The following is a 22414-nucleotide window of genomic DNA, read 5'->3' on the forward strand; positions in this document are numbered from 1 at the left end:
TTCCTCCTCTTAGAGAGGCTATGGATTTTCTGCCATTGAAACTCAGCAAAAAAGAAAGGGGGACAGAGTGGCCCCCACAACTCAGAATAAGTCCCTCCTGGATGGATTAAATGCAGCTGAGAAAAGCAGAGCCATACTGGGACTGTAAAATAAGGATGTCAGAAAGGGGACTGCTCTTATTATAAATGTTTATTGACCTGGAGAAGGTTTAATAGCCCAGCTAGTTCATGTACTTGAACAATTGTCTCATGTAGCCTCAGCACGAACACACTATATTTGCCCACGCTGGTTTAGGCTCATCTACTCTGAGATGGAGGCTAATAAAAGTGGATCGTGATTTCTCCACGCAAGCATTTGTGGATGTCATCGATGCAGAAAATACAAAATTTACAGTGCTAAAATATAGGTCAGTTTCAGCTTAGCTATTTCTGATATCCACAGTAGTATATTTGGAGAGTAATATATCCCAAGTCTATTGCTTTTCCTCATTGCATTTTGTCAAGAAATCTTTTCTGTCGTTGGACTATGATCATTGCATCCAAAAGCTTACAGAAGTATTAAGAAACAAAGTGGATTCTTCATATCTTACCCTCTGAGTCAGCCTGAAAAAGTGCAAGGCTGGAAAGAGAGAGGGGAAGGAGCACAGATTTTCCAAATTGAGGTTTGCAAGAGAAATCCATCAAAGCCAAAACCTGTAAGCTTAAAAGCAATGACTGATGCTGTAGGGTTTAGAGAGTTCTCACACATTTAGATGGAAGATTATTAAGGTACAGTCAGAGCTCACTACTACTGTCTGTATGGCCACGGTTAAAATCAGACTTATGACATGATGCCTTATCAGGCAACAGGAAAGCCTCTAAGCTGCTTGTTTTTAATCAAAAACAGATCAGTGTAAAGGCTGACCCTCTGCGGCAAGTGACTCCGTATTTCATTTTTAATATCCCTAAGGCAGCGGGTAGTATTTTGTCCCCTCGCAAAAGATGCTTCAGAAAGCAACTGGCGCCATCGATTTATGTCCTTTTCTTTTCTCCAGTTTGAGTTTAAAGGACAACCTCCCATAAGAGCTGTAAGTTCTTATTAAAACTTGATCATCTGATAAAGAGGTGATTTGTTTCTTTGAGAATGCCACTCAGGTTCACACTTGTGTTTATTATGACAGTTTTTAATTCCTCTTCCTTGGTCATTCAACCTTTATTTTTAGTATTAGTCTGTGGGAACTTTGAACCTGAGTGTCATGCTTAAAGAACATGGAGGCAAAAGTAATTTTGTGGGCAAATATAATATATATTTTTTTTATGATGATGAACCAAAAAGGTTACATTTCCTTTTTTTGTGCAAATTGTACACATTTGTCAATGTAACTAAATAAACCAAAATTAATTGCATTAATTATTTAGTATTTAGCTATTGAATTTGGACTTTAAGCCTTCTAAGTTTCTTTAATTTTGCAATTTTATTTGGTTTCACTTTATATTTCATCTATATTATATTATATTATATTATATTATATTATATTATATTATATTATATTATATTATATTATATTATATTATATTATATTATATTATATTATATTATATTATATTATATTATATTGTGTTGTTATGTCATGTCATGTTATGTTATGTTATATTTAAAATAAATGTTGGTCATGAAAGGATCTTTTTTTTTCACTCGCAAAAGTCTAAATTCCAAAATAAATTCTTAATAAGAATTCACATACTAATAACTATACATTTCTTTCAAAGGTTTGGAGTTGGTAAGATATTTTTTATGTTTTTTAAAATCTCTCATGCTCACCAAGACTGTATTTATTTGTTAAAAAAATGTAATAAAACATTAAGCAAAATATATTATTATTATCAATGTTAAAAACAGCCGAACACCTTAACATTTTTTTTTTCAAGATTATTTGATTATTTAAAATAAAAATCTTTCCTAACATTAGAAAAGTCTTTAACTATTGATCAAATTCAGTCCTTGCTGAATAAAAGTATATACAGTACAGACCAAAAGTTTGGACACACCTTCTCATTCAAAGTGCAGTCACAAAAACCATCAAGCGCTACAAAGAAACTGGCTCACATGCGGACGGCCCCAGGAAAGGAAGACCAAGAGTCACCTCTGCTGCGGAGGATAAGTTCATCCGAGTCACCAGCCTCAGAAATCGCAGGTTAACAGCAGCTCAGATTAGAGACCAGGTCAATGGCACACGGCCTTCTAGCAGCAGACACATCTCTAGAACAACTGTTAAGAGGAGACTGTGTGAATCAGGCCTTCATGGTAGAATATCTGCTAGGAAACAACTGCTAAAGAAAGGCCACAAGCAGAAGAGACTTGTTTGGGCTAAAGAACACAAGGAATGGACATTAGACCAGTGGAAATCTGTGCTTTGGTCTGAGTCCAAATTTGAGATCTTTGGTTCCAACCACCTTGTCTTCCTGCAATGCAGAAAAGCTGAAAGGATGGACTCTACATGCCTGGTTCCCACCGTGAAGCATGGAGGAGGAGGTGTGATGGTGTGGGGGTGCTTTGCTGGTGACACTGTTGGGGATTTATTCAAAATTGAAGGCATACTGAACCAGCATGGCTACCACAGCAAATTTCAGCGGCATGCTATTCCATCCGGTTTGCGTTTATTTGTACTATCGTTTATTTTTCAACAGGACAATGACCCCAAACACACCTCCAGGCTGTGTAAGGGCTATTTGACCAAGAAGGAGAGTGATGGGGTGCTGCGCCAGATGACCTGGCCTCCACAGTCACCGGACCTGAACCCAATCGAGATGGTTTAGGGGTGAGCTGGACCGCAGACTGAAGGCAAAAGGGCCAACAAGTGCTAAGCATCTCTCGGGGAACTCCTTCAAGACTGTTGGAAGACCATTTCAGGTGACTACCTCTTGAAGCTCATCAAGAGAATGCCAAGAGTGTGCAAAGCAGTAATCAAAGCAAAAGGTGGCTACTTTGAAGAACCTAGAATATGACATATTTTCAGTTGTTTCAAACTTTATGTATATAATTCCACATGTTAATTCGTAGTTTTGATGCCTTCAGTGTGAATCTACAATTCTCATAGTCATGAAAATAAAGAAAACTCTTTGAGAAGGTGTGTCCAAACTTTTGGTCTGTACTGTGTGTGTATATACATATATTTTTTTAGTCTTACCTACCCCAAACAATTTAACGAACATATCTGGACTGAAATTTTGGACCAAATACACTTCCATGAGTCATAGGACGTTTTATAAAAATGTGAGGTGATTAGAATACATGGTTGTTTAGCCAATGACGCATGTTTGCTGAGCGTGACCTCTGACCCTTGATAAACAAAATAATGCAACAATAAAACCAGGCCCCATTCCAGACTAAATCCATTCACATTCAAGAACCGCAAGTACTTTAATGGGGAACGAGATTGCCTTACTTGGTGAATGAACATCTAAAGCAATTTGAGATTCCAAGTAATAATGGTGTGTAGACAGAGGAAAGCAAGGCAGGTCACGGGCAGCACATGTATCACCCGAATTACAGCTGCTGAGGCCCGGCAGAGCAGGCAAGGACGTCCTCAGGGCAAAGAAAGAACGTTCTTCCCAGATAAACATAGGGAGAGGTCTTCACCACTCAGATGTTGGAAGCCAGTATCAGTATAAAGCAAAATACATTCACCACTTTGATTTTAAAACAGGTTGAATAGACTGAGCATGCTGGTATGACATTTGGTTTCTAGATCGCTTTAGCTGAGTCTCTCTAGACACAGCCAGAGGCCCTAATGGTATGAAATGCTCCTGCCCTTTTGAAAAATGTCAGCTGCTCTATCCACTTATAAAGTGGTCTTCTGAAAGTGACCTGCTTCCCTATCAGATAATAATATCCATATTCACAGGCATATTTAAGCTCCAGTAAGTTCAAAACTGCTGTAAGTGATTCTAAGAGTGTAGCGTCTTCATACTATAATGTATTATTTAAATTACTTAAATTCTGTATGAGATATTAATTCATCAACAAGACTGTTCAGACGGTTGCATTTTACTAGAGCATTAACGGTGTGGGGTTAAGCTGTTTTTTTTATTATTATTATTTATATATTATTATTATTATTTTGCCAATGACATGTACAGCCTATTGCTAAGATTTATATTCTGCAATTTTGTGATTACATTTTCATTACATTACATTTCAGCATTGTAAAAATAATATTCACAATGTTTACCAGCAGGAAAAAGAACTCTTACCATATGGCAATTCTGTACCACGATGGAACTGCGTAATTGCGTTTCCTCATTGGGACTTTTTGGAAATGTTTACAATAATATAATTGTATTCATGCTCAAGTAGCACAATAATGATACATGTTTTATTTGTTCAGAAGAAATAACACAGCTTGACAAGCAGTAAGGATGAGCTCGGATTTTTAGAACAAAACTGAAAAATAAATGATTCACTCAGACACTCAGAAGTGAAGAAATATTAATTACAGAATGCTTTGACCCTTTTTTAGAAAAAAAATATGTTTTTTCCCCCTATTCCCTATTACAGAGTTTGCATTTCAATTGGTTTCCTATAGTTATTGGACCCATTCAATATATCTTGGAAAATAAGTAGATTAGCCAACTGCGCTGATATTCCAAGAGTTATCAATCTACTTAGAGGTAACCAAATTCAGCAAGGACTTAAATTAGTCCTAAAGAGGGCAAACACACTTCTGTTTACATCTGCACTTAATCATTTGTAACTCCTTTATTTTGCATCCTGGAAAGAAAAGCTGACAGAGACTAATTTGCAGGCAGACTTAATGGGACAGTGACGGATACGAAAGCTCTGTGGCTAAGGAACAAAGCCATGTTAGCACAGCAACCTCTTATACACAAACACAGCGAATCAATCAGGCCATCCCAATGGTGAGTTTTTCTTCTCTGAGTAAAAGAGTATATGTTATATGCTAAACCAGCTGAGAGTGAGTGTATATGTACAGAGCTGAAGCTTTAAATCAGGTGTCTGTCTATGGCTCTTTCTTCTGTTTTCTGCTCGGAGGCAGAGGAGCCTGTGTTGGCACGTATTGAACGGTTTGATTCAAGCAGAGGTCTCCTGGGCCCCAGTCTGATCCATTACCCGCTCTTTTAGCGCACAGCAGAGGACAGGCGGCTCAGAGTGAACTGATGCCTTGTAACATGCTCCTGCCTGGTTTCCTTAACAACAAATCACCCTCAGGGCTCTGAGAGTCTTTCAGTTCCTTTACCATAACTTCAAGGGTCTGAAACAGAGACGGAGGCTTTCAAGAGAAAGATATACATTAACAACATAGAAACACACGTCCTACAGTTTGAGGTTTATCCTTATCTGATGTCTGTTTTATAAGACAACAAAGTTACCAGTTGTAGAAAAGTGAAAAACAACATATAGTACAGACCAAAAGTTTGGACACACCTTCAAAGAGTTTTTTATATTTTCATGACTATGAAAATTGTAGATTCACACTGAAGGCATCAAAACTATGAATTAACACATGTGGAATTATATATGGAATTATATACATAACAAAAAAGTGTGAAATAACTGAAAATATGTCATATTCTAGGTTCTTCAAAGTAGCCACCTTTTGCTTTGATTACTGCTTTGCACACTCTTGGCATTCTCTTGATGAGCTTCAAGAGGTAGTCACCTGAAATGGTCTTCCAACAGTCTTGAAGGAGTTCCCCGAGAGATGCTTAGCACTTGTTGGCCCTTTTGCCTTCTGTCTGCGGTCCAGCTCACCCCTAAACCATCTCAATTGGGTTCAGGTCCGGTGACTGTGGAGGCCAGGTCATCTGGCGCAGCACCCCATCACTCTCCTTCTTGGTCAAATAGCCCTTGATGCCTTCAGTGTGACTCTACAATTTTCATAATCATGAAAATAAAGAAAACTCTTGAATGAGAAGGTGTGTCCAAACTTTTGGTCTAAATTCAATGGCCAGATAAATTATTTGAACACTTTCAGGTTGTCAGGTGCTAATGGAACAGGTATATTTTCAGATGAATGTTAACTGGACACCTGTGTGAACCTAAAAAAAAAGGATCCATAAAAATACTAAGCTTCACAACTGTTTTCGACAGTGATAATAATACATGCTTCTTGAGCAGCAAATCAGCATATTAGAAGGATTTCTGAAGGATCATGTGACACTGAAGACTAGAGTAATGGCTGTTTAAAATTCAGCTTTGCCATATCTGGTATCATCGTCATAATTCATTTATAAAAATACCTCAGCTCTGATTGACTTTGAGACTAGTTAGACATAATGACCACACAACATGGCTTTTCTCTAAATTAGAACTATATGGAGTGAAATTCGCATTAGCTGTTGCCTGCTATTGTTGAAATGTATATGTATATTATGAAATCAATGTTAATGTTCAAACATTTTCAGACTAAAAAAAGAACTGCGTGAATAAGCACAGTGAATTACTACTAAAATGGAACTGGAATGAAAAACATCATTAAAGAGAGCACATGGGTCTCCTAAGCATCCAAAAAGCACACAGGGCGCCCTTCCCAGTACCCCACACGTTTCCACAGCAACTGTGTGTCATGTGGCGGTATTAGAATGGAGTAGTCAGAACTCCTCCTTGCAGTCTGTTCAGGTTTGGAGGCCCTGAACAGCTCTAGGCCTGTGGGGAACCAGAGGGAAGAGATTCAAGGAGGGTCTTCCCAGCTCAACCTGTTACATCACATATCGTTGGCAGGGTCTCAGGTGAACATCTGCTTTTACTAGTAAGCTCAGAACAGCTCTGGTTGTTACAGGACACACACACTCAGTATCTCACACACACATTTCTCTCCTTGGCAACAGGTTAATAATAATATTCCTTTCACATTTTTCCCATCTGATTTCTATTACTGCACGCTGATTGATGTCTGATCATAAATAAAGGTATTTCTCATGGTTCTATGTTTCATTTAAAATACTAGCTAGAGATCTCAATTTATCATGTCTACTCATCATCATGTAGCTAATATATTGAAGCAGAAAAAAAGGATAATTTGAAATGTGTCTCAGTTTTCATACAATGAAAGTCAATGGGATCCAGTGTTGCTTGATCTGGACTTGCCTGTTTGTACTAAGAGTAAGGTTAAAGTGTTATGTTACTACTGTATAGAACTTATAGAACTAAAACACACTTATGGTTTCTAAAAAAATATATATATAAATAAAGCTACTTATGGCACTATTAATAAAAAACAATATCTGAAAGAGATTTTAAAAACTGAATTTTCATACACATTTGCATTAAACATGTCAAAAATATGTTTCATAGAATGATAAAGGGATCCATCATCTATAAGCCTTCAAACTAAATTTCAACCAATGCATTATACCAATATATATCAAATATATTTATTACTGTAAAAAATATATATACATTACATATATACATTATTGAAATTTAAATGTTGCTTGCTGAACATTTTATTTTTTATCTAAATGGCTGTCAACAGGAAAGATGATTATTGTTGCCAGATGGCGTAGTTACAACATCTGCCAGCAGTGGCTAATGAGGTCATGCTAACCAGCATTTATATAATATCTAGTGGTGTCATCAGATTATTAGTGTTGTCATGATGTCATTTTTTTCTGCTAATTTTGTAAGATATGGTTTTTAAAAGATATAGGACTTGTCTACTTCAGTGGCTATGTTTGGTTCCAAAGTGGTTAACCTCACTTATAGTACCTTTAATGAACACCAACTTCTAGTTTTTCTCAAAATGTCAATAACACCTGGACCCTGTAATCACAGTAAACACTTTCTTCTGCATAAAAACCCTTCCTTGAATGTAACCTGTGGTTACAGACACACAGGAAATCATAATATTGAAGCAGCAGGGAAAAACACAGCGTTTCAGTCTCTGCAGTCCTGATGGGTATGAAGTCTGTGCCTGCAGGCTCGTGATGCAGGAATTTTCAAATTAAGACTTGCTCACTCTCGCTTTCATAACACAAATTAGACCTAAATCTGCTTGTTTTTGCTGACTGATACAACTATAGTCGTGGTCCTGAGGAGCTTTTCACTGGAGGAGATAGGAAACCATGTAGTGGTTTGGTAGTGCTGTGGTTCTCCATCAAGGCCTAGCTGTTCTGCTTATATCAAATTGTATTTTACACCCAAGTTATGATTGCGAAAGAGGAAAAAGCTGTTTCAGGGAACATCTGTGTTAGGTAACCACGATGATCAACAGCATATGCATGCATGGTGTGCTGTAAGAAATCAATCAGCCTCTCTCTGTCATTGCTTTAAGTACAAAATCACAGAACAATTTAAAAAGTTTAATTTAGTACAGAAGGTACATCATCAGACCAATAAATCTGACAGTATAACGAGAAACAAAACAGAAAAAAGTAAGAAAAATGTGCCATGCGGTCTCAGTGCTTATGAATTTAACCTTTCCATACTTTTCCTGAAAACCACTCAATATGTGATTTTCCTGCTTTCAGACACTTTCACCCCCTTAAAACTGCTGTAATCCATCAGGCAATAGGTTTCCATTTTTACCTGCTGCTGATAAAAAGAAGGAGAAATACCCATGCACTGAATTGCAGGGTGCGTAACAGCTTCAATGGGGCCAACGGAAGTGAATGCAAATGGCCCCTGTGTAGTCCCAGTCTGGTGATCAATCCTGGCAGGTAATGCTCCAACAGCAGCCTAATGTATTCAAACTAATTAAAACATGCCAGCGGGAAACTCCAGAACCCTGCTATTAAAACAGATACTTTTAAATGCAGCGCAATTAAATTTCCCATTGCCCCACATGGCCCTGAGACCATCTGCACTGGTACCGAAGAACTCACCCTCATAAGAGTCGTTTCAGATTGAGCTTTCCGAAAACAAGGCGAGTACTGCACCACGGCGCAGTTGTATCGGTTGTCACAAGGGACTGGCAAGCACCGCTCTAATTATTTCATGACACTTTGCCTCTGTTTAAAGAAACATCTGTATGAGTTTTCTTGATTGCACTGCCGAGCTCTACATCATCTGGATATCATTACTCTAAGGTGATGCACAGAAGACTAGCAAATGTCGTGCTTCTTTTGAACCTCTCAGAATTATTCACTGTGTCAAAGTTAGCAGTTCTGAACACAAGGGGATAAAAAGAAAACGAACTAATTCCTGCTTCTGTTTTGCCCAGTTTTGTTTTGCTGGTGATCCAAATGAAGGCACTGTAAGTCATGCTGCAAAAAGGAGATAAGAATGGCTTGAAGCTTATGACAACACTCTGATCAACAATACAATGCACTCCTCTAATTCAGACCCAGCTGCAAACACATTTGCACTCAAAGGCAAAACCCATGCATTCAGATAGTGTGTGACTTCTTTGAAGTCACTGATATAGCCACAGAGTTGCATCCCTGGTGTCTGGCTTTATTACAGTTGTGTAAGGGGATAGAAAACATGAGGGTGAATAAATTTTGACATCATTTTCCTTTTTGGTTGAACCATCCCTTTAAGACGATTGTGATTCAGATTTAACCATTAACATACTGTAGTCATTATCATCTTGACTAAGCAATCAGATCAAAACAGTGCATCATCAGTTTATAATAAAATTGATGGTTCTGGTCCTCAATGCTGATTGGTCATATAGCCATGTCTGATTTGTGAATGAATCATTCTTTTAAGTCTGATCTTCAGAATGAACTCGTTGATTCAGTTCACAAAACCGGTTTGAATTATGTGTTATTGAACTGGAATGATTCATAAATCATTCATAAATCAGACTCATTTGCTCCTCAAGTTGATCTCAATGAGGAGGAAGAGTATATGAGTTTAATAAATTTCTCACAAAACTGTATTATGACTTGAAATACAGAGCAATATGTCATATGAAGTATACCTTTATATATGTATGTAGATTCATTTGCTTGAAATTACACAAAAGCTGGATCCAAAGACACAATAAAACAATCCATTGTAAAATTCATCAATTTAAAATGAATGCAAATTAGTGATGATTTATAATAAGAAGGTGCAGGGTATTCTACAACCCGAATTCCGGAAAAGTTGGGACGTTTTTTAAATTTTAATAAAATGAAAACTAAAAGACTTTCAAATCACATGAGCCGATATTTTATTCACAATAGAACATAGATAACATAGCAAATGTTTAAACTGAGAAAGTTTACAATTTTATGCACAAAATGAGCTCATTTCAATTTTGATTTCTGCTACAGGTCTCAAAATAGTTGGGACGGGGCATGTTTACCATGGTGTAGCATCTCCTTTTCTTTTCAAAACAGTTTGAAGACGTCTGGGCATTGAGGCTATGAGTTGCTGGAGTTTTGCTGTTGGAATTTGGTCCCATTCTTGCCTTATATAGATTTCCAGCTGCTGAAGAGTTCGTGGTCGTCTTTGACGTATTTTTCGTTTAATGATGCGCCAAATGTTCTCTATAGGTGAAAGATCTGGACTGCAGGCAGGCCAGGTTAGCACCCGGACTCTTCTACGACGAAGCCATGCTGTTGTTATAGCTGCAGTATGTGGTTTTGCATTGTCCTGCTGAAATAAACAAGGCCTTCCCTGAAATAGACGTTGTTTGGAGGGAAGCATATGTTGCTCTAAAACCTTTATATACCTTTCAGCATTCACAGAGCCTTCCAAAACATGCAAGCTGCCCATACCGTATGCACTTATGCACCCCCATACCATCAGAGATGCTGGCTTTTGAACTGAACGCTGATAACATGCTGGAAGGTCTCCCTCCTCTTTAGCCCGGAGGACACGGCGTCCGTGATTTCCAACAAGAATGTCAAATTTGGACTCGTCTGACCATAAAACACTATTCCACTTTGAAATAGTCCATTTTAAATGAGCCTTGGCCCACAGGACACGACGGCGCTTCTGGACCATGTTCACATATGGCTTCCTTTTTGCATGATAGAGCTTTAGTTGGCATCTGCTGATGGCACGGCGGATTGTGTTTACCGACAGTGGTTTCTGAAAGTATTCCTGGGCCCATTTAGTAATGTCATTGACACAATCATGCCGATGAGTGATGCAGTGTCGTCTGAGAGCCCGAAGACCACGGGCATCCAATAAAGGTCTCCGGCCTTGTCCCTTACGCACAGAGATTTCTCCAGTTTCTCTGAATCTTTTGATGATGTTATGCACTGTAGATGATGAGATTTGCAAAGCCTTTGCAATTTGACGTTGAGGAACATTGTTTTTAAAGTTTTCCACAATTTTTTTACGCAGTCTTTCACAGATTGGAGAGCCTCTGCCCATCTTTACTTCTGAGAGACTCTGCTTCTCTAAGACAAAGCTTTTATAGCTAATCATGTTACAGACCTGATATCAATTAACTTAATTAATCACTAGATGTTCTCCCAGCTGAATCTTTTCAAAACTGCTTGCTTTTTTAGCCATTTGTTGCCCCCGTGCCAACTTTTTTGAGACCTGTAGCAGGCATTAAATTTTAAATGAGCTAATTAAGTAGATAAAAGTGTAAAATTTCTCAGTTTAAACATTTGCTACGTTATCTATGTTCTATTGTGAATAAAATATTGGCTCATGTGATTTGAAATTCCTTTAGTTTTCATTTTATTAAAATTTAAAAAACGTCCCAACTTTTCCGGAATTCGGGTTGTATCTGGATGTTTTATTAAAGAAGAATGATAGCAGTGTCTTGTCCTGCAATTGCCCAGCAGTGGTCTCACAACAGATCGCTTCTGACCTGTGAGCCCCTGCCAGCCGATTTACATAAATCACACTCCAGATCTGACCGTTACTAGGCAGCGCAGGCAAACAGAGATTCATCCCGAAATGGAAATCAGGCCACCAACCCGGAGAGCATCACACATGCTACTGTGACAAATGTGGCAAGGATTGTGTTTAACTACTTCCTTCCCACCCTTGTCCAGGTTCATGTTCACGACGATGGCAACTGCAAATCGATATTTCACATACGGTAGAATTAAATTAAAAACAGCCTTGCCAGAAAAGTATGCATTTAATCATCATATCCTCGGCACATCTGTTTAAATAAAGTGATTTTAGTGTAGCTTGAAGTGGAGTTCTGCACGTATCAAATGAACTCACTGCCGCATTACCATACTTACTTATGATGAAGAACCTAAATAGAGACGTGCTGTGACATAATAATCCTTTAAGCGAGAGAATGTTAATCGGGGAAGCAGCGATGTTGATATAAATGCTCTGAACAGCGGCTGAAAGGTACAGCTGAGAATCTCAATATACTCAGTCTTTTCAGTGTTGTGACCCAGGGAAGCAGAGGTCAAATAATTCCTTGGCTTCTTTAATTGCTATTTTAAGGATAGCTCACTCCTACACCAGCCTTCCTGTCAGAGGCTTTGAAGTGTAACATTGCAATTACACAGGAGAAGATTTTACCCGGCTAGTGATCGGATGTGTTTTCTTGCTACCTGCACTTTACAGCTCTAATGCAGTGACTAAAGGGTGGAATGTTACAGTCCTGTGGGACAAATATAACAGATTGATAGAAAAGAAAAATCCCTGGACATTTAAAACTGCCCATTTTAGCCCTTTATTTTTAAAGGAAACTGATGGATTAATTGCACCAAGGAGAAAAGATGTGATTTATTCAACCAGCTTATACGCAAGTACAGATTTTTTACATAATATCATTAGCTCTGTGAGTTAACATCCATTTAATCAGATTCCCTTTGTTAGCTAAAGGAAACCGGTCACATTCAATGATTATTCTTTAAATTGTGTATTCTTGGCTGATTAATACTGTACAGATCACTAGTAGCCAGTCACCCCTAAATGCACATTAAGCAATGGTGTCTTTTCAGCAATATCCAACTTCCAAACGTATCAAACATCACCAAAAACATCAGCCTTTTAAATGCCCTTGAAAAGCAAACTGTACCCTCTTAAAAATAAAGGTTCTTCATCGGCATTGATAGTTTCATGAAGAATCTTTAACATCCATGGAAACTTTCCATTGCACAAAAGGTTCCTTATAGTGGAAACATTTTATTTAGATAATTAAAATATTCTACACACTAAGACTTTTTTTTGTTTGTTTTTGGTTACTTATGGAAATGCTGCTAAAACCCATTTTTGAAACCTGTATTTTTAAGTGTAACAAAATAATTTCATGCAATTAAGAATGCATTTGAGTGTGTTTGTATTGTTGTCTTTTTTTTATTTAGCTACGTCACATACCGAAAATAACCAAGTATAGACTGATATTACAGCGCCAAGATTGGAATGAACTTGGCCTGACATTGTGGCATGTGTGATTCTGTGTAAGATGTGTGTATGGTCTGGTTGTTGTTGATCACACAGGAAAGCCACATGCACACACCCCTGGCACTGTGCCCCACACTGACACCACATCTGTTTACATACCTCCACCTCATCCTACCGCTTACATAACTGTTTAAAAAAAAAAAAATAATAAAAAAAAAACAACCAAGCCATTATTTGTTATTGGTGGTTTTGTCTGTATTGATCTGCAGAATAATAAACAATAATTGTGAATTATTTCTGATATGCATCTAAATGATTCATTCAATGCAGGAGAAATAAAATAAACCTGTTTTACAATTTAAAATATTTTATAAAAAATAAAAAATAAAAAAATAAATAGCCTTGGTCTTCATTTATTATTTATTTATTTTTGTTCTATTTAGAATTTTTTTTGTTCATTGTCTAATATAAGTGCATAGGTTTACACAATGTCACACAACAATTTCCAATGGAACCATTTATCTGTAGTCTAACAACCTAAAGTACATGTTTTCTGTTTTAGGCTGTCATGCATAAGTTTCCTGAAAAAAAAAAAAAAATTCACTGAAACTGACAACATTAAAAACAATTTCCGCAGGCTGTTCTGAAATGCTTGAGCACTGATAGCATGCGGTTTCGTCCCTGGCACTGAAGACATAATGGTTTATTCAATCTTGGTACTAGATATTTAATCTCGCCCATTCTTAAAACGCTTTGCATGTCTTTTCATTCCAAGTCTTACTTACACATTTGTCTGATTAAATAATTCAGATTGCAAAAGATTACAGTTGGTCCAGTGATTTCTTTATTTTGCCGCATTGCATGCTTAAACGAAAGCTTTGATTGTGTCAGAGCATTTATTCTGTCAAAACAAATGTTATCAATTGTATGCAGCACAACAAATAGGAAAGCAATCTGATGTAGGATACTTTGAACTGCCACGGCCCTCAGGGAACAGTAATGTGGTGGGAGAAAAGGACAGCCCCAGTTAATTCTGGGAGATTTCACAGTCAGCAGCCTCTATGCTTTCTGCTGCATGCGAGGCCACACTGCTCTGATAAATATGTCATTTCCTGGCTGATAGGACCACAGATGGAATAAGGTTTGTATTTGAAACACATGCGCTGCATTTTGTCACCCACTGCACTAGCTGATAGAGGAGACCCCGGGGGAAGCAACCTGCCAATTCATTTTCTCTCTGCAGATTTTTCATCTCAAGGAGCACGGGTATTTTCTCTGGAAAGACAGGGCAATATAGCTTAAAATGAAAACGTTTTTAATCATTTCTTCCTGTGGAATGTATGAATTGCCATATCAGCATAAAGGCAGTTCAATGTAGACAACAAGAGAGACTATCACCAATACTGAGTGAAACACATGCTATTTTTGCAGACTTTAATTCATTATAGATGCATATCTTACAAAATGACGGCTTCTTGAGAAAATATAATGTCACAACCGAGACATTTCATCAGTCTGTTCCCATCGCTGTTTGTTTTACGCTGGAGGCTTTCTAGAAACAGCACAGCTTTGCACTGCCAGTCTAACACAGCGTGGCATTGTGTGAACTTCTGCTGCAAGTCTCTGTGTGTGGTGAAGAAACAACAAGGGCTGTTAGGAAGCCATCCACTCCTCTGTCACATGTACTTGCATTTGCAAGCCCACTCATGGGTGAGACAGGGGTATAAGAGCCCACTTGCAGCTGTGCAAAAAGGCCAGAGGGAGGTTAAGCACAGCTGTCTGAGTGACATGGCGTGATAGGAATATGTGGTAGTGTAGGGACCGGGTTAAAGAAGCTCCCTGGAAGCGTTACCTTTAAGATTTGCTGAAACAAAATCTCCAGGCACCATTAAACCTAAAGAGTGAGCCACATCCCAGAACGACTACAGAAAAGTAGAGCCAAGAATGATAAAAATGCAGGAGACTCAAAATTACTGAAAAATAAAATAAAATGATTAAAACGGTCTTAAAAATAAATATAAATAGTTATCCTTATATATAGAGAGTAAAACATTTGAAATGTCAGAAGTGAAACAGCTCCATCGTAATACACTAACTATATATAGTTATATATATATATATATATATATATATATTATTATTATTATTATTATATTTTTCACACCAAGTTAAATACTCTAAAAACAAGAAATTATCTACAAAAATTGTGCCTTTCAAGCAAATGAGTCTAGTTTCTAAGGATGTTTGGATATTTAGACTGGGAAAAAAACACTAAGTAATGATTAACAATGCTTTTTAAAGAATTAACCTTTTCACATTCAAATAGCTTCATTATGGCAGATATATCAAAATGAGACATTTTCATCCAATAATGATTTTAAAAAAGTCAATTTTTTATTAGTGTTTTGTTTCTGGCTATAAATAACATGTCATCCTAAATATCTGAACCAGTTTTAGATCCACCAGTGTTCGTGTGCTAATTGTTTGTTTCCTCTCGTTCTTCACCAGCCACCAATAGATCAACTGCAAAAAAGCACTACAAAAGGTTGCATTTATTACACACACGTGTTACACTGCCTGTCCATCTCAAGCTCACCCAACTCCCCCACCCCTTCTTCCTATCTGTCTGTGCAGAGCATCTGCCGTCCAGAGAAGAGGGGGAACATGGGAGCACATTAGTCACCAGATGTCACCTTTTGCTGCCAGCCCTATCGAACAGGCAAGCAGACAATGCAGCATGCATAGTGAACATCTGACTGGGGCCCTCTTCAGCAAGACAGGGCTCACTGACTCGGAATGACAGCTCCGAGTGAACGGCCTCGGCCCCCATTCTATGTCAGGAGTGACACCTACAGTTCTGTCTGGACTGTCACACCGTTGGCATGATAATACCACTAATTGTTGAACACTGAATTTGGTTGATCTGATTTCTGCAAAGGCTCAATATTTTTTTACATCTCCGATTTTTTATAAAAAATTTCTGAAAGAATCTCATGTAGGATGAAAAGGCTCTCCACAGGGACTTCAAGCATCAGTTGTTGTGCCTGAAATAGTAATGCCTGCAGGCACTAAATCATGCATACATTTCAGATCCATTAAGAATGTACAAGGTGCACTTTTGTCATAACTCAGTTCTGTTGTATTTCTGTCAGAACTCAGCCAAGTGAACTTTTTTTAGTATTGTTTTTGTGTACCAATTAGCTACTTTACACTGGCTAATTAAAGGCATAGCTCACCCCCAAAAAATTACAAATATTTCATAATTTACTAACTCTTATTTTGTTACAAAACAGCATGACTTTTTATTCTGTGGAATACAAAAGGATAATTTTTGAGGAAGAGAAGAGTTTTTCATATATGAGATTAAATGAGGACTGGGGTTGTAAAGCTCTAAAATAAAGGACAATAAGATACTTTTGTAGAAATTATTTTTAAATTTTCTTTTTTTTTCAACAGAGATGCATGAATTTGATTAAAAAATGAAAGCAAAGACATTTGTGATGTTACAAAATATTTTTTATTTAAAAGAAATGTTCTGTTGAACTTTCTATTCATCAAAAAGAATCCTGTTTTCACAACCATACTAAGCACATCACATACTGATGATAATAATAAGAAATATGTACCAAATCAGCATAATGATTTCTGAAGCATCCTCATTTGATACTGAAGACTGGAGTAATGGCCGCTGAAAATTCAGCTTTGCAACCACATAAAAAAAAAATATATATATATATGTATATATATATATATATATATATATATATATATATATATATATATATATATATATACACACACACACACACAGACACGAGAATAAGAGAACTACCCCAAACTTTTTAACAATAGTGTAATTATTCTTTCAGACTCTATCAAATTAGATCTTAGCTTTGTGTGAAAAACAGAATGTAGTGAGCTGTTAATCATGTTAAGACTAAAATCAATGATTCAGTGACAAATCAGACATCACAGTTTCTGTGGATGAAAGCCTAGAGCTAATACTGATTATTTTCAGTGAATTCTTTTCCACACACAAAGCTATCGCAAGGCTTGAAAAAACACTTATAATCATCTAATTTTGTTTTAAAATGAGTGAAATGATTGATCCCCGTATGTACCATGAATGTGGGTCCAAAATGATATGGAGGATAAGCTGGTGTTTTGCTTCCTGTGAGGCCTCTAAAGACACACAATGTGGAAACGCCACACTCCTCTGATGCTTTTGAAGAAACAAGAGTGACCTGTGTGGTTGCCGCAGCTCATAAATCATAACCTCATAAATGTTGAATATTGCAATGCGTATGGCAGAGAGTTATGAGATCGGGGTCTCCAGATCAAATCCCGAAAGCGTTTCATCCACAACTCTGTCCACAGCTGATGCTCAACTTCCAGCCTGGGCAGACAGTGTTCACAGACGCCGTCAAATCCAAGTGCAGGTAAATATGGGCGCCGATGTATTTGAACATTTTGTCATGAATATTTGAAAGGTAAGTAAGTAGTCAGGAGTTTGACCTCCCATCTATCTATCTCCACATCACATGCATATTTAAACAGTGCTTTTCACCATTTAATTGATTTATAACAGCGCATTAATTGTGTTAAACTTGTTTCACGAGTGGAAATTAGAGTGCACATTATTTGATTAAAACAAAGCTTTTAATTCCTTGTTTTGATTCACAAATGATGATTTCGTATTTATGAAAGACGCATGGCTGTATTAAACACAAGGGCAGTGCAGAATAGCTCATGTTGTTCTGTGGTCAGTCATTCATGCAGAAAAGGAACCGTAAGGTCAATGGCTATTGATTTGCTTCCCCCACCCAGCTTGTAAACTGCAGCGGTGTCTGCTACACAGCATCACTGGCCTCTAACACTGAACCAGCGGCATCACTCTGCTGTGATGACAATCACCAAACACACAGGGGAGACTGGGGCTAGTTGTCACAAGAACTGTATCTCCAATTCAATCAAGCAAGTGGATGTTTATAGCAGTGATTTTGTATGTTGGTTTCAAACACCCAGTCTTTAATTACAATACTTTGTGAATCCTTTAAAGTAATATTTCAATAAATATAACAATTATTACAGTTTAAAATAACTTTTCTGTTTTCTGTTTTAATATATTTTAAAATGTAATAATTTATTCCAAGTGATGGCAAAGCTGAATTTTCAGCAGTCATTCATTACTCTAGTCTTAATTGTCACATGTTCCCTCAGAAATCATAATACGCTGATATGATGCTCAGTAAATACTTCTAATTATTCTAAATGTTGAAAACTGTTGTTCTGCAAAATATTTTTGTGGAAAACGGAATTTTCAGGATTCTTTGATGAACAGAAAAGAACAGTATTTATTTGAAATAGAAATAAAATGTAACATCATAAATATATTTACTGTCACATTTTGAATCAATTTAATGCATCTTTGCTGAACAAAATATTAATTTCTTTAAATAAAAATCCAACTTTTAAACTGTTTAAACTATTCATTTGAAGGTTCAATTGTGACAGCTTATCCCATATAGTGAAACTGAACTGTATCTTTTCCCTGGACGACAACAGTCATTGTTTTAGTTTTGTGACCAATCAGAAATTGTTTATTCAAAATAAACCTACCCAAAGAAATATTCACTGGAGTGCACTAGCCCCGGTCTTTGCAATAAAATTAGACAATGGAATTGAAAATGATGTGTATTATGAGATTCCTTCACGTTTCATTTCGCATTCATGGACAAACTCAGTCTTACTACACTGCACTACACAATCCTCTGTTCCTAATAACAAGATAAAAAAAAAACAGCAATAAGATGAAAGATATTATTTTCCATACACATCCTCTAATCCAGCAGATGTGAGGTCTTCCAGCAGTAAAATCAACACGTTAGTAGTGCAAGAATCTGCCTCGCCTCTTAGCTATCGATAGTAAAATTCCTCATTCCGTGCTCGGGTAAGTAAATGGAATTGAAAGTGGGGCAGAGGGTATTAATGCAGAGGGAGAAATATCCATTTTATCACTGCAGGCACTGTTGATAAAAATGACAGCAGGACCGCATTACTAATTCCACCACTGTCACAGCCCATAGTCACTTACCTTGCAAATGAAGTGCAGTAATGACACCTGCCTGACGGTCAGAACACAGGCTATACTCTCAGTAATACAGCCTAATGTTGAAATGGATCCAGGAACACATGGGCCTAGACCTGCAATGACATCCATGTACAGTAAAACACATCAGTGCCATTTGCAGGGATCTTTTAGGTATTTTCTTTACATAAATAGACAAAACATGAAAGCCTGAGATGTATACCAATCCTCAACAAATATGAAAATAGTTCTTAAATTGGTTAAAATTATACAGATACAGATTTTTCTAACCTCATAATGAGAATCATGTATATTCCTGAAAAGTTTATTCAGTTACACTACATAAGCATATATACAGTGTTTTTGACAAAAGTACCCATTTAACTGATTTGTTTTACTGGTGCCCCCTCTTGTTAGTTTCCTGTTGTTGGTTAATAGGCAAAATGCATCACAAACTTGACAAATAAATTATTTATGAGCCACTGATTTACTGCCCAGCAAAATAATGACATCCATTACTGATGAATTGTATTTGCTAACACATACTAGTGTGCTGAAATTACTGAATAAATGGTTCATTACTGAATTTGCATGAACGTGCACCTTATATCATGCATGTAAAATTTATGACTGAAAGGGCTATTGACATGTGACTTGAATTGATAGTTACCATGTAACAAAGCAACCCCCACACCAATGAATTAAACATGGCACAAAAAGCAAAACATTTAATTGGATTCTGAAGCCCTCTTATCTCCACACTGAATTAGATTTTGTTCACACAGTAATGAAATTATTTCATTTATATGTGATTAAAAACCAGTTGGCATACAAATATAGAAATGCTTGAAAATACACTTTTATAGAGGTTCTTGTTTGGGAGGCATTTACATATTCTGAGTTCACTAAAATGCATTTAAGGAAGCTTCAAGGAATACTTAAAAGGAACAATTCGCTCAAAGATGGAAATTCATATCATTATATGAATTATTTGAATTGAACAATTACAGAATTTATTCTGTCGTTCTTGCTCCAACCCTATATTATGTGATTTTTTGTAAAACACAAATGAAAACATGCATGCATTGCACACTCATCTTTATCATAAAAGCCACTTTTCATAGATAATTGCTAAGCAAACAGCAACATCAACAAATCAGTGAGTTTAAATTAGAGCTGAAACAACGAATCGATTTAATCGATTAAAATCGATTATTAAAATAGTTGTAAACTAATTTAGTCATCGATTCGTTGCTAAATAACTTTTATTTGCCGTAAGCGGCTCATTTCGTGCATATTTCAAATCTGCGGTGACCAAAGTGTGGCAGTAATGAGCCACCGGAGGTTTTACTCAGCCAGTACAACAGGAGAAGTAGCGAATAGCCAATAGCTGGCCTTGTTTTATGTCACGTGCTTCCCGAGCAGCGTCTCTGCAGCCATAGACATCATATGATGTCTATATGTCTGCAGCATTCAGCGTGATGTGGGAGTACTTTACATTGAGCCTTTAAAAAAGAAGAGTAACCTGTAAACTCTGCTCTACTGCACTGTTTAAGGGGACGTTCACATATCGCGTCTTTTGCGCGCTCAAGTTCGTTATTTCCAACACCGCACCGCATCGAGTTAAAAACATTTAAACTTTTCAGAATGCCGCAACCGCACCGCGGGTCATGTGACAAGAACTAACCAATCAGCTTCATCCTCTCCCGTAACAACGTTAAAAGCTCAGTCAAGATGAAAGGAACAGCTGATCATAGTTGTATATGGATTTCCATTTTGAAATAAACTTAGTAGCAGAGCTACTGCAAGCGATTTATTTGAGCTGCAAATCCATTTATCCTTTGCTGAAATTTCCGCGTCTTCAAGGAGAGAGCACGTCATGGTTGCTTAGCAAAGGCAGACGCCTCAGGGGCGCTTCTGTGCGAGCGCTTTGGAAAGAAGGAGAAAGCGGTGCGCCTAGCGTTTTCCACGCGTTTTTAGGCGCGATTTGTGAACGGCCCCTAAGACTTTCATTTGTGCAGATTCTCCAGTACAATATTGTTTGCAAATGTTTAGTCGTAAAAGCTGATAACATTGCTTTTTAAAAGTTAACATTTAAAGCTTTACAAACATGTTCTGTGATCAGTTTGTCGTTTACCAGTTCAAAATTCAGTCGTGCAGCCTAATTATGACTGAATGAGAGAGGTAAATGTAGATATTTGAAATGCACTTTTTTTCTAAGTATATCCATTTTATCACTGCAGGCACTGTTGATAAAAATGACAGCAGGACCGCATTACTAATTCCACCACTGTCACAGCCCATAGTCACTTACCTTGCAAATGAAGTGCAAATGAAGTGCAGTAATAAGTATTCACTGCTCTTTTTCACACAGCAGGTTTTTTGTGTGTGTCCTATTTTTTTTTCTGGACAACCTTCTGATGAATTTTACTTTAAATTGTGAGTTCCATTCAGGTTTCATGCCATTGGCACTTTTTTTGAAGGATTGTTTACAATTTCACAGCAAAAGCTATAAAGCTGTTTCCCAGTAAATAATAAAATACAATGCACTGCAATTTTATTCTGTTTTATCCTTATTCTTCGTGAAAATATGTTCTGAAAGATTCCTTAATAAGCTTTGTTCAGGATGTTAAACTACTTTAGGAGCTCTAAGGACTGCCATGGTGAAAACATTATTTGAAATCTCCTTGTGAAATTTGCTAGAGTATGGGTCAGTGTTCTGATTGCAGAAGAGTTCGACAAAGGATTACTAACACAATAAAACAACTCCAGGTATATTTTTGATGAGGATATGACAGTGCAAAATGGTTAAAATCTCTTAAATCTATGCTGAATGATAAAGACCATTTATTAATAATTTACTTGGGGAAAAAATGGAAAAACTAAAATATAAGTACATAAACCGATTAATCGATTAATCGTAAAAATAATCGACAGATTAATCGATTATCAAAATAATCGTTAGTTGCAGCCCTAGTTTAAATTGAATACTGGATCAATGAGCAATTGTTCTTTTGAAATAGTTCTTCTCAATGAATCTGCTGATTCAGTTCATGAATCTTGCTGCTCAAGTTCAACTCTGACTTAATCACTAATTCACTGAATCAGTTTTCACACAAT

Source organism: Carassius carassius, chromosome 30 (genome assembly GCF_963082965.1).
Source record: "Carassius carassius chromosome 30, fCarCar2.1, whole genome shotgun sequence".
Taxonomy (NCBI): Eukaryota; Metazoa; Chordata; class Actinopteri; order Cypriniformes; family Cyprinidae; genus Carassius; species Carassius carassius.